Below are 12,500 nucleotides of genomic sequence, written 5' to 3'. Positions count from 1 at the left end.
AGTTCCTGTCCTCTTCTGCAAGTCAGGACAAAGCTAGGGAACTTGATGAACGGATTAGGAAGGGGTTAGGGATGACCAGAGAGAGGGCTTGGAAGGGAGTTGGGCACAGAAGACTGTGTCCTAGTCACAGCTCTGGGCGGCTCTGACAAGCACAAGAAACTCTTGAGTCAGGACTTACATAGTGTCCAAAATCATAATGATGCCTTATATTTGTTCATTGTTTTAAAATGTTGAAAACAAAAAAAACAAAAAAAAAAACAAAAAAAATAAAATGTTGAAAACACTTTCATTGCCAATGTTACACTGGAAATTCTGAATAACCTTAAAAGGTAGGAAAGGCAGTAGTTACTGTCCTGGGTCTAGACCTGAGGCCCTGAGGGGGTGAATCCTGTGCCACAGTCACACGGGTAGTAAAAGCTCAAATCAGACCCTGTCTTTTTACTCTTGGCCTAACACTATCTCCATTCCTCTTTTCCACAGTGGATGGTTTCTCACTGGCCCCGAAGTCAGTACATCGTTAGTAGAGATACTGGTGAAGAGAAGAAATTGACTGTCCCTTCCTTCCTTTGGATATTTTCTTCCTCCCTTTCTGTCCCAATCAAAGAAGAATGGTGTCTTGGGGTGGCTTCAGACAGTCTCTCCCTCTACTGCTTTTCCTTTCCTCTCCTCCTGGCAGGAAAGCAGGGTGATTAGGGGACCTTCTCCTAGCTGAGGTGTTAAGGGTTTGTGTAGTGCTTGCCGATGGATGGCTAATGGACTCAGTTGGGTTGTTTCAATGAAAGTTTCCCACAATCTGATACTGAAGTGAAAGCCTTGAGTGAAGCTTTCATCACTTTTTCACCAGGCTCATCAAGGACTTCCTTTTCCTCTCTGGAAATTGTATTTCATGCAGTGTATTTCTAATCCAAGTGTTACATCAATCAGCAGTTCAGGGTAGGTTTGTGGTTCTCCTGGAGCGTTTTACAAGCAGGGATGGGGTTTCTTATTCTGTTCTCCTCAGCCCTCCTGGACTCTTGGAAAAAGACTCCAACTGCAATTTCCTTCCATCTATTATGATCTTTCCTTTTAGTTGCTATTAGAATTATTGGCTTTTCCAAGGCATTATCTTAATAAAGGCATTCCTTTCTGGGCTGTGCTTGACCTGTGGGTGAGACTGGGAATCTGTTTCTTCTCATGGTTATTGTAAAGTTAGGGCTCTCAGAAAACTGAGAAAAAATGGGAGCCTTTGAAACGTGATCTCCTTGGTCAACGACTTCCCTGTTGCTAAAAGGGATGCTGGGTGGAGAGCCAGCCCGTGCCTTTCAGTCTGGAGTGGTTTGTTTGTAAGGGAGCCCTCCCAAATGGTCAGTTTTTAATGTTTTGGATGTCAAAGAAAGAAACAAGACATTTTAAACCAACAGTGGTGGAAATATTGGATGACAAGGAAGGGGAAGTGAGATCTGGGATTTGGGCATATCACCCAGGCTGTTTTCTGGATGTTTGTCAGACAAGTGACTTTGATGTGTTGGATTACAAGAGTCAGGGCTGGAGAGCTCCATGACGAATATGTATTCGTCGACCAAAAGTCCACCTGAGACTTATGATCTGAGGTCATGAGCTGATCTCAAAGGAAGGTGATTTGGGAGTCTGGGATTTGGAGTTTGGATTTTTTTTTTTTTTAATTATCTAAAAAGAGAAAAAATGCTGCCATTCCCCAAATAAAAATATTTAGCCAATATTTTCTTATATGGGGTCCAAAGGAGGGAATTTGTCCCCAAATTCTATCCTAGTCCTAGAAGAACTGAGATTAAGATTTGGGGTAAGTATTTTACCCTTCTCATTTTTAAAATTCATCTGAAGCTTTTTTGAAAAAAACCTCTCCCAGCCACTGTGACAGGGTATCGCAGCTGTCTGAGGGTTTTTTTTCCCCCCTGTTATCTTTCCTTTCTTTAAGTAAAGAGTCGTTTCAGAGGCAGCCGTGACAGCTCTGTCATTTCACTCACACCTCTAAATTTCCCTTTCTGTTGTCAGTCAGCAGACAGCAGTCCCGGGATTCTGATGGGCCTGAGTGATGTCCAAATCCAGGAGAGATTGGAGAGGGGCCTGGAGCAGTGCGTCAGAAACAGTCATCCTCTGCCTTTATTCTGAGAACAATTGTCAGGAGTTTAAAAAGTTCCCCTGTGCCAGGATCCCCGAATCTCCACTGCTCCATGCCGTCTGCAGCATGTGAGGGCTGGGCCTGGGACTCCTGGGAGCATATTTTCCAGAAATTCCAGTTAAGAGATGGTACTGAGTTCCTCTGGCCTATGGGCTACCCTGGGAAAATTGTTTTAAAAGATTTATTTATTTTTATTTATTTATTTTTTTTAAGAGCACTTGTAGGTTCACAGCAAAATGAAGAGGGAGGGATAGAGATTTCCCATATACTCCCTGCCCTGACATCATCAACATCTGGAAGCAGAGTTTGTTACGACTGATGAACCTACCCTGATGGATCATAATGATCCCAAGTCCATAGTTTACATTAGGGTTCACTCTTGGTGGTGTACATTCTGTGGGTTTGGACAAATGTATCATGACATGTATCTGTCATTATGGTATCATACAGAGTATTTTCACTGCCCTAAAAATCCTCTGTGTTCCACCTGTTCATCCCGCCCCACCCTGGGGAGATGAATCCTACACTGGCAGTAAGCCCTTTCAGGAAGAAAGCACTTCAACAACAACCGTAGCAGTAGCTCCTAACGTTGACAAGTACTTCTGTTCCAGGCACTGGGTTTCACATGCACTGTCCCATTCATTTTCCAGCAGCCCTGTGGTCCGTATTATTTGTCATCCCATTGTAGTGAGGCGGCACCTGAGGCTCAGCTCCATTAAGTAACTTTGGTAACTTGCCGAAGGCTGTGCAACACATGAGTGATTGGGCTGGGATTCGTGCTCAGGTCTGTGTGACACTGTTTCCCCAGTGCCTTAAGCCATATGCAGTTCTCATAGGCCACCACTGTCTGTTTTCCATGGTGAGAGGAAACATGACAATCATAAGACAAGTGAGGCCTGTGCCCTTGTCCTCTGAAGCATGAAGGCACCTGGATTAAAAAGATAAATAATCGCAGCACCATGAGTATGGGGTTGTCAAAGGTGGCCTGAGGGGTGGGATAGAAAGGCCACCTGCCCCTTGAAGGAAGGGTTCTTTAGTTGAAATCAACCTGGATTTAGAGTATCTACAAAGGAGACCCCAAGATATGTATAGTCATGAATGCTTGATTTAGGTCATATGGTGGAGCCCAATTTACCTATTGATTCTGAACTTTTCTGCTAGGGCTTGCCTTGTAGTTTGGGCAGTCTCAATGGTTGCCTTGTAGATGTTGGCAGAATCATGAACAAACTTTCTGTTTTTAGGGAGGTCAGTTTTGCATCTTCTTTTATCTGCAATATACCATTGCTCCCAGTTTTCTTCTTCTGTCTTCTATTAATTTCTCTGGAAGATACAGCATCTTCCTCATCCATGGGTGTGTCCTGTGTTCCACTGGACGGCACCCTGGGGCTGCTGTAGAGGGGAGGCTGATAACACACCTTGCCAAGCATGTTCCTGCCAATAACACTTTCACGTTCAGGCCTAAAGCTTTCAAGTGATGAGCGACCCAGCAAAGTGTGATGTTCGTTTATTCCTCCAAAACATATTTGTTAGATGTCTGGTTTCTGGAGATAGATTGCTTGAGTGTAAATCCTCTTAGTAGATGTGTGCCCATGGGAGGTTGCTGAATTTCTCTGTGCCTTTGTTATTTTGTCTGTAAAATGGGGGTGACAGCAGTACATGAGTCATAGGGTTGTTGTGATTGATAATTATGATTATAGTTAATACTTTTATAACCTCTACTAAAAGCCAGACCTGTCCTAAGAGCCTCACATTTATTAATTTATTTAATCCTCACAGCAAGTTAATGAGGTTCGTCCTGCTTTCTCCCCATGTTGCAGGTGAAGACACTGAACTGTAGAGAGCTTAAGTCATTTGCTAAAGGCCAACAGTTGGTAAACAATGGGGCAGAGATTCCAAGTGAACAGTGCTCCTACCACCGTCCTATTCCCTTCCTATGATTTAACACCTGAAAAGTACTTGGTGTCATGCTTTGAACATAGGGTTCAGTAAATATTGTCTGCCGTAAGTAGTAATAGTCACAATATTATTATTGTTAATGCTAGGCACCATGTTAGCTCTGAGCAGTAAAGATGAGCAACCCCAAAACAGTTCACTTATGTACTTCACAAACCAGTGAGGAATAGAGATGCTTAAGTGGACAGTGGTCATGTAATATAAGATCTAAACTATGTGATATAAGATCTACAGGATGCTGTGGAAGGAACCATCATTTCTTTAAATAAAAATTACTGAGAACTTTTATCTCATGTCAGGCATTGTGCTAAGTCCTTTAGGAGTGTTGTTTTCTTTAATTCTACATGGTAGATCCATTATTATTCCATTTCATAGACATTGAGGACAAGATGAGGTTAAGTAACTTGTCCAGGGTCATGTGGCCAATGAGTGTTCAGTTTGGGATTTGAACCCAGGGCTGTGTGACTGAAAGCCCTGGGCTTTAAGACACTGCCTCACATCCCTAAAAGTCTCTACATAGGCAGTGGGACTTCATAATTCTTTCCTGAAAGATAGAAACAAGGGTAAACAAAGAGCAATGAGGTCATTACCTCCCTCCCCTGTTCATCACGAGGGTTCTAGGAGATTTTTTAGTGAATTGGTAGTTAACTGGATGGAAGCTACCATTTCTGTTGAGTGATTTGTCTTGCTTCTTTGGAGTGGACCGTGTTGGACTGTGTGCCCCCACCCCCCAGCACACACATGTATGCTCACATGACCCTCTCTTTATGGAATGCCAATGACTGCATTCTTCAAGGCCAGATGGGGTAACCTGTTTTTGTGACCTTCCATGAAAATGCCTGTGCTCTCCTTTCTTTGAAGCTTGGACTCTAAACCATGCTCTTAAGCACTTATACCACATTTTCTCTTTGTTCTGTTTCATGGGTATTAGGCTGCTCTGACCAACTATCTTTAAAGCTCTCTTAGAAATAGAAGCCATGTCTGCTTAGTATCCTACAATATTCATCACAGGCTGATGAATAAACCAGACCTTCCCAAACTAGGAGTCATTTTTTATTTCTTTCTTTCCATCAACCCCATATCCATCCATCAAAGTCCTGTCAGCTCTACTCCCAAAATATTTCCCGAGTCTCCACCACCACCACCCTGGATTCAGCCACCATCACATCTGCTGGAACAACCACAGTAGTTTCCTTCCTGCTCTCTCCCTCCCTTTTTGCCTCCCTGCAGTTCCTTTGCCACACGGCAGTTAGAGCAGGCCTTTAAATTGTCAATAAGATTGTGCCACTCTTCTGTTAAATCCTTCCAGGGGTTACCTTTTGCACTTGGTATAAAATCCAAAGTCCTTCCATGGCCTATAAGGCTTGCTGTGATCTGGCTTTGTCTCTCCCACCTTGTCTTGTGAGCCTCTCCCTATTCTGGATACACAGCCCCCTGCTGGTCTTGGGCTGTCACTCAAGGACAGCAAACTCTTTTTCCTTTTTGTTCGTAGAATTTTTAATGAGTTATTCCTTTTGTGTAGAACATTCTAGAACATTCTTGGTCTAGTTGGTTCCTTCTTATCATTTAGGTCTCAGCTCCCATGTCACCTCCTCAGAGAGACTTTCTTTGATAAGTGTGACTGAAATAATACCCACTCCTAACTGGCACTCACATTCTATTGCATTACTCTATCTTGTTTTCTTCAGAGCACCAATTACTATCTTTTTATTTGTCCACCTGTGTATTATCTATCTACCCCCAGTAGAATATAAGCTCCACGAGAGAGGTCCTCATCTACTTTGTTCAACCCTGGATTCTGTGTACCTCCCAGACCGGCTGGTCCAGAATGCCAAATAAGAAGCAGCTGATATTTAATAAGGGATTGCTATTTGCCATGCATTGTTCTAAGCACTTTACATGCATGCGCCTAACCAGTTTTCACAGTGATCTCAGGATGTGGGTATTAGTCTAATTCCTACTTTACCGGTGAGGAGACTGAGGCACAGAGGGTTTACAACCATAGCCAAAGGTCATACAGCAAGTAAGTGGCAGAGCCTAGATTTGAAAGCAGGCAGCAAGGCTTCAGAGCATGTGTTCTCAGTCACCACATCATGGTGGATCTCAGGTAGATGATAAATACTTGTGGAATGAATTAATGCATAGAAGATGCCCACTAGAGCCAATATTGTGGAAATGTTCTAGGCCTGGACATTGTCAAATACATCCCAGAGCAGGGACTATGGCACTGCCCATGTGGGTACTGAATACCCCACAATCCCAAATGGGTTTTGCTTACCACTGTAGCTGCTATTTATACTTGATAGAGCCGTCTGGCTCGATGGTCCCTTTTTTTTTTTTTTTTTGAGGAGAGAATTGTGGGAAATATTTTGTTTTCCCTGGGAGCCAGGCTATGTATTTACTTCAAGTTTTATTAAATGAGTTATAAATTTTCCCAGCAATTTACTCATAGCTCAAGAGGTTTAATTTGCATGTGTTGCCTTTTACAATATGCTTTTCGTAATGTTGCAGATGCTTCTTCCCCAGCTTCAGTAAACAACAGGCACTCAGCCAGGTTTTTGACTGAACATGTGCCAGGCCTTGAAAATACAAATTAACTCCATGGTGTCCATGGGGGGCCACATGGCCTACTTCGTCCGGGGCATCTGGGGAGCTGAATGGAATTCATGAGGGGTATGAGACAAAGATTTTCTGAATATTCCTTTTGAATATATTTTTGAATGTTTCTTTGACCTACAAAATAACTCAAGACATTTATGCTGAGACATCAGATTTGTATTTGGTCCTACTTAAGATACAGTGTTACTATGATGACAAAAAGGGGCTGTTGGGGCCCCAGGATGATTTCTGGAGAGGCCAAAGTCATTTTGACCTTCATAGGAGTTGGCCAAGGGTCTATGATGGGGAAGCTGTTTGAACCACTAAGAAGCCAGCTCCTCTGAGAGTCCAGTGTCTGATGCCCCTTTGGTTCCTAGAGAGAGAGTAGGATTGAGAACTTATCCTCTGGAATCACACTGTTGGCTCTGAGTTCTGGCTCTGCCACTTATTAATTGTCTGACCTCAGGCATGGTACTTAAATATTTTCTGTGCCTCACCTCGTTTATATAAATGAGGTTATAATGGTCCCCATCGTGTAGGTTTGTTGGGAGATTTAAATAGAATACTGTCTATAAAACATGTGGAACAGTGGTTCATAAATGAATACATAAATGCAGCACGTGTTGTCCCAGGACCTTGTTTGGTTCCTGAGTACTTAAGGGACAGATGCTTTGGGTAGGGTTTTTCTGATTGTATCTTGGTTGGGGTGGTAGGTGTGGTGCCAGAGTAGGAGACGGATGGTTGTATTCATTAGAATGAGATTCAGGCGTGTGTCAGAGAAAGACTCAGATTAAGTGGCTTAACATTATAGAGGTTTCTGTCTCACATGAAAGACTCACATTAAGTGGATTAACATTATAGAGATTTCTTTCTCACATAAAGGAAGTATGGGGGTAGGTAGTGAATGGTCGGTGTGCTGGTTTCATGGTGTCATGAGGAATCCTGCTGTCTTCTCTTTGAGCTCTATCATTCTAAGTGTATTTTCTCATGATTCAAGATGGTGCCTTGACCTCTTGTCATCATGTGCTCATTCCAAGAAGGAAGAAGGGGGGAAAAACAAAGAACAGGCTCATTCTCTTTGAAGGAAACTTCTGTGAAGTCCCACATTCCACATCTCCTTATGTCTCATTGGCCAGAACTTAATCACAGAGCCACAAGTAGCTGAAAGGAAAATAGGCTCCTTCATTTTGGCAGCCATATGCCAGAGAAAAACAGGCTCTGTTATGAAGAAGGAGGTAGAGAAGGGGTATTGAAATAACAACGGCAGATGAGTTTTCAGGGCTGGCGTCAGAAGGAATCTCCAGGTACATACAGCAGAACTTTCCTAAAGTTTGTTTCACTGATGATTTTAGGTAGTAAATGGAAAATTTAAGATAATCTTGTAATTACTTTTTATATGAGTAAAATTATAACTAGAATAGCTAACCCAGGATTTCGTAGATATCACAGAGTATATAAGATTTTTTTTTTAATTTAAGTGAGTCAAGTTTTTACAAAATTAAGTAAATGCAGGCACACAGAGATGAATGGGGCAGGATGCATAGTGGTTAAGTGTGGGCTCTGGGGTCAGACTGTCTGAATTTGAATTTATGGTCTGCCACTTACTGGCCAATGACCTTCACCTTTCTGTGCTGAAGTTTGCTTATCTGTAAAATGGCATCAGTAATAGTACCTCCCTCCTCGAGTTGTTTTAAGAATCAAATGAATTCGTACTTAAAAGCTCTTAGAATAGTGCCAGGCATGTCATAAATTCTCTGTGAACATTTGTCTTGCTGTTGTTGCTACTGCTGTTATTATTATTGTGGTTTTTACTATTATTATTATTATTATTAATTATAAAAGATAACACTTGGATAGAGCAGAAATTGAGGGTGCTCCGTGCCTGACTAAAATTAGGGAAAACACTGGCTTAGAAGGATGAGGTTGGTGGTTAACCAGGACCAATCTTAGACACAGCTATAAATAATAGTTTTATTAACAGTTAAAACTAGTGTTTTATAGATTAAAGTGGTTCCATATATGATAATAATATTGATTAGAGTTTACGGCATTTACTGTGTGTTGGGTACCATGGGGTTTGCTTTAAAGATAGCATTTTTGATTCTCCCAGTGCTACAGGCTAAGTGTTCTTTCTATTCTGTAGATGGAGAAACAGTGTGGGCAGGTTAAGAAAATTACTGAACATTCTGTGTCATCATGGGACCAGCTTCAAGGCCCCAGCTGATAAAAGTCTTTTCTCCATCTCCCTTTGGGGGCTCCCTCCTGCCTTTGGGTTGTCCAGAACTCCTTTATTCCTACTTTGCCACCAGGCACCTCTGATTCCTCTTCTTTCCTGTTCCCCTTCCCACGCCCTAATGGCCAGCTTGTGTATAACGTGGTCCATTTCCTAAGCCTTTCTGCACTGTCAGAACTGACTGGTCCAGTGTCATGTTCCCACAGGACACAGATGACAGCATCTAGTGTAACGAACTAATCTATGAACATGGACATTAATGGACTAATATGCTACCTCTCTGAGTAATTCATTTTGGAATAGGCCTCGAAATCCCAGGCAGGAAACTGTTAAGCGGCCTGGTAGGCCTGTCCAGTAGTCAACTGGGGGGCGAGGGCTATCCTCTAACATCTCCTAGGTCATTCTGTGAGGTTTTGACATGGCTCTGTCATAGAGTCCTGACAAAAATGGAACACTGAGATGGTGAGCAAGGGGGACCAAGCACAGCGTGGAGCGATCAGGGACAGGCAAGGGCTCCATCACTACCCACCCCCACTCAGACCTCCCAATTTCCAGCCCATGCTTGGCACACAGTGAGCACTCAGTCAATATTGTTGAGTATATGAATCACTTACTTGAGGCCGTTCAGATGTGAAGGGAACAAAAGGCCCCTTAAGGAACGGGACAGTGAATTATAATGGGTAAAATTTGGTTGAGATTTCTGGACTTGATAGATTTGTTTGTTTGTTTGTTTGGGCTATAATGGTCTGTCATCATGGTCGGCTTGCTGTCATCCATGGACCCTGTGTGTTTCTGGCTAAGCGTGAACTGAACATGAATAGCACAGTGCTGGGATCAGGGACATTCATCTTCCACTCTCTTCTCTATCTTTGAACTGGAGGCTCAATGTGTTACTCTTGTGATGTCATAAAGCAACTGATGTCTTAGTACATCCTGTAAGAATTATTTCCTCTTTTACTCTTCCTACAAATTGTACCTTATGATCCATTGAATTTCACTTTCCTATTTTTCCAACATTTCTCATTTTCTACCCTTTTTTTATCCTCTCAGACCATTGGGGGAAGGAAACAATGTTTCTTAGCAACCTGTATGAAACCAGTCAATACTGTTTCTAATATTAACCCATTGGTAACAAGGAAGCAAGGTGATCCATGCATTCTATAACACTCCCCTAACACGTTTTAAACTATGAGCTCACAACAGTTGGCAGCCCCACTTAATGTTCTTGTCATGAACATCAAGGATTTTTATGGGTAGTTATAAATGTTCCAGCGTTGCAAGTTATATAAATTGTCTGTTTATTAAAGTGGTTCATTTTTGGAATCTTAGTTTAGAGATGTGCTGTGATTATTTTACTTTCACTTTTTGGACAAAATAGTTTCTGATCTCAGCAGGTCTTTTGTGTGTATGCGTGTTTGGTGTTGAATCAGTTCAGTTCATTCATCCTATAAACATCTATTTTCTGGATTGGATCATTCATTCATCTGACATTTATTGAACCCTAATTTGTGCCAAGGACCATGAACACTCCGTGGAGGATCACTGAGCACACATGGTTCTTGTATCTATCTTTTTGTCAGCAAGGTATTTTCTCTTTTCAGCTTCACTTATTGAAATACCACATAACAATCCTGCGTTTTCAGATACTGTAGTTACTCTTCTACTGGAATGGTTTCTTTGGCTTTGACTAGACAATATTATTCTTAGGTTCTTTATTTAGACTTTTAGGAAGTAAGAGATAGGACGCAACAAAAAGATAGATCCTGACCTGCACTTCTCTCACACATACAGGGGTGTGGCTGGCTACACACAGGTAGAGGTTTAGAGCATGAATCTGCCTTCCACAAAATTATGGTGTTAATGAAGTTGGACTTCAGTGCATCTCTTCTTACATACGTGCCCCATTTTTTGCTACAGATCACCTGTTAAATCTTCCAAACACTCAGCACTCTTATGCCAGTCACCATCGGGGCTGATCTCCTTCTCTTTAGGGTGTCATTCACTTTCCTGAAGACTCTCTATGAACAGATTGTCTTTGGGGTAGATCACAATTCATTGTGACAGTCCTGATAGGCTGAGGGAGTCTGGAGTAGTGAACCAGGAAGGGGTGGCGCTCAGAGCACTGTACATTGTTGTTGTGTTGAGGCGGGAGGGCCTTCAGAGTACCCAACCATTGCAGTATGGAGCCATGGAAAAACAAAACAAAAACACTTGATCTTAGCCAAAAGGCCGAGAAGTGATAAAATAAAACAAAAACAAAGAAAGAAATGTTTTCTCAAGGGACTGAGTGACCAAGTATATTTTTCTCTGAGATGTTGTTGAGGGCTGTGAAATATATTTTATATCATGACCCAGTACATATGTGTTAATACATATATATGATTGAAATAAAATGTTTATGAAAGGGCGTCTGGGTGGCTCAGACAGTTAAGCATCTGCCTTTGGCTCAGGTCATTGTCCTGGGATCAAGTCCAGCATCGGGCTCTCTACTTGATGGGGAGTCTGCCTCCTTCTCCCTCTGCCCCTCCCCTCCACTTGTGCACTCTCTTGCTGTCTCTCTCAAATAAATCTTAAAAAAATGTTTATTAAAAAACAACTCTTCATTCACTTGTCAGGGGGTGCTTCTCCTCTACTTTTATCTCCTGGAGTACTTGGCAAGTGATATGGTTGACCATCCTAGGTCCCTCCATTGCCCTGCAGGGGAACTGCAGTGGGGCTCCTCATGCCCTCTGGGTCCTCAGAGCCCTCATAAACTAGGTCGTTATTGTTTGTGAAGGTTGTGTGGATTCCTCCTATTAACATGAGTGGCCAGATTTCCATAGCTCTTAGGCTTTGGCCCCGCGTTGGTTGTTTCAGTTAGTGGAGAGAAGCATCTACAACTAGATTCTATAAAGCAAGCCAAGGTGATTTCAGCCTGAATGACTTTAGGTGCTCACTTACTATCCATCTGGGAATAGTTACATAGGAGTCATGAAGGTGTGGCTTTGAACTGGATTTTGGCAGATGTCCCCAAAAGGGAGTAGGCATTGAAAGCTCCTGAGATATCCTTCTATGGAATTTGGGGTCTTGCCTTATGTCATTCAGCACAGAAAAGGAGAAAAACCATATAGACCGAGGCAGCAGCATAATTCTAGTAGCTTCCATTATTGAGCACCTAACCTACTATGCAACAAGCATTGTTCTAGATAGGCCCCTTGCTTGCATTATCTTTCAGTCTTTCCAGCAGCCTTGCAAGTAAGGTATTCATCTCTCTGATTCATAGACTCAGAGAGGGTAATTGTCTGTCTCAAGGTCATACAGCCCACAGGGATTTTTTTTTTTTTATTCTTATGTTAATCCCCATACATTACATCATTAGTTCTAGATGAAGTGTTCCATGATTCATTGTTCGTGCATAACACCCAGTGTTCCATGCAGAACGTGCCCTCCTCAATACCCACCACCAGTCCAACCCATGCTCCCACCCCCCTCCCCTCTAGAACCCTCAGTTTGTTTTTCAGAGTCCATCGTCTCTCATGGTTCGTCCACCCCTCCGATTTCCCCCACTTCATTCTTCCCCTCCCCCTACCTTCTTCTTCT

At 42.4% G+C, this 12,500-nt stretch overlaps 1 protein-coding gene across 4 annotated transcripts in view; it reads left to right on the top strand.

Annotated features, from left to right (window-relative positions):
- Positions 1-12,500, top strand: part of LRMDA (leucine rich melanocyte differentiation associated) — a 973,173-nt gene that overhangs the window by 469,361 nt on the left and 491,312 nt on the right. The gene's annotated exons all lie outside the window — the stretch shown is intronic.

Source organism: Leptonychotes weddellii, chromosome 6 (assembly GCF_054177405.1).
Source record: "Leptonychotes weddellii isolate Sample4059 chromosome 6, ASM5417740v2, whole genome shotgun sequence".
In the NCBI taxonomy this organism is placed as follows: domain Eukaryota; kingdom Metazoa; phylum Chordata; class Mammalia; order Carnivora; family Phocidae; genus Leptonychotes; species Leptonychotes weddellii.
Note: the sequence above shows the minus strand (reverse complement) of the source record. Positions and strands in the feature narration are given on the sequence as shown.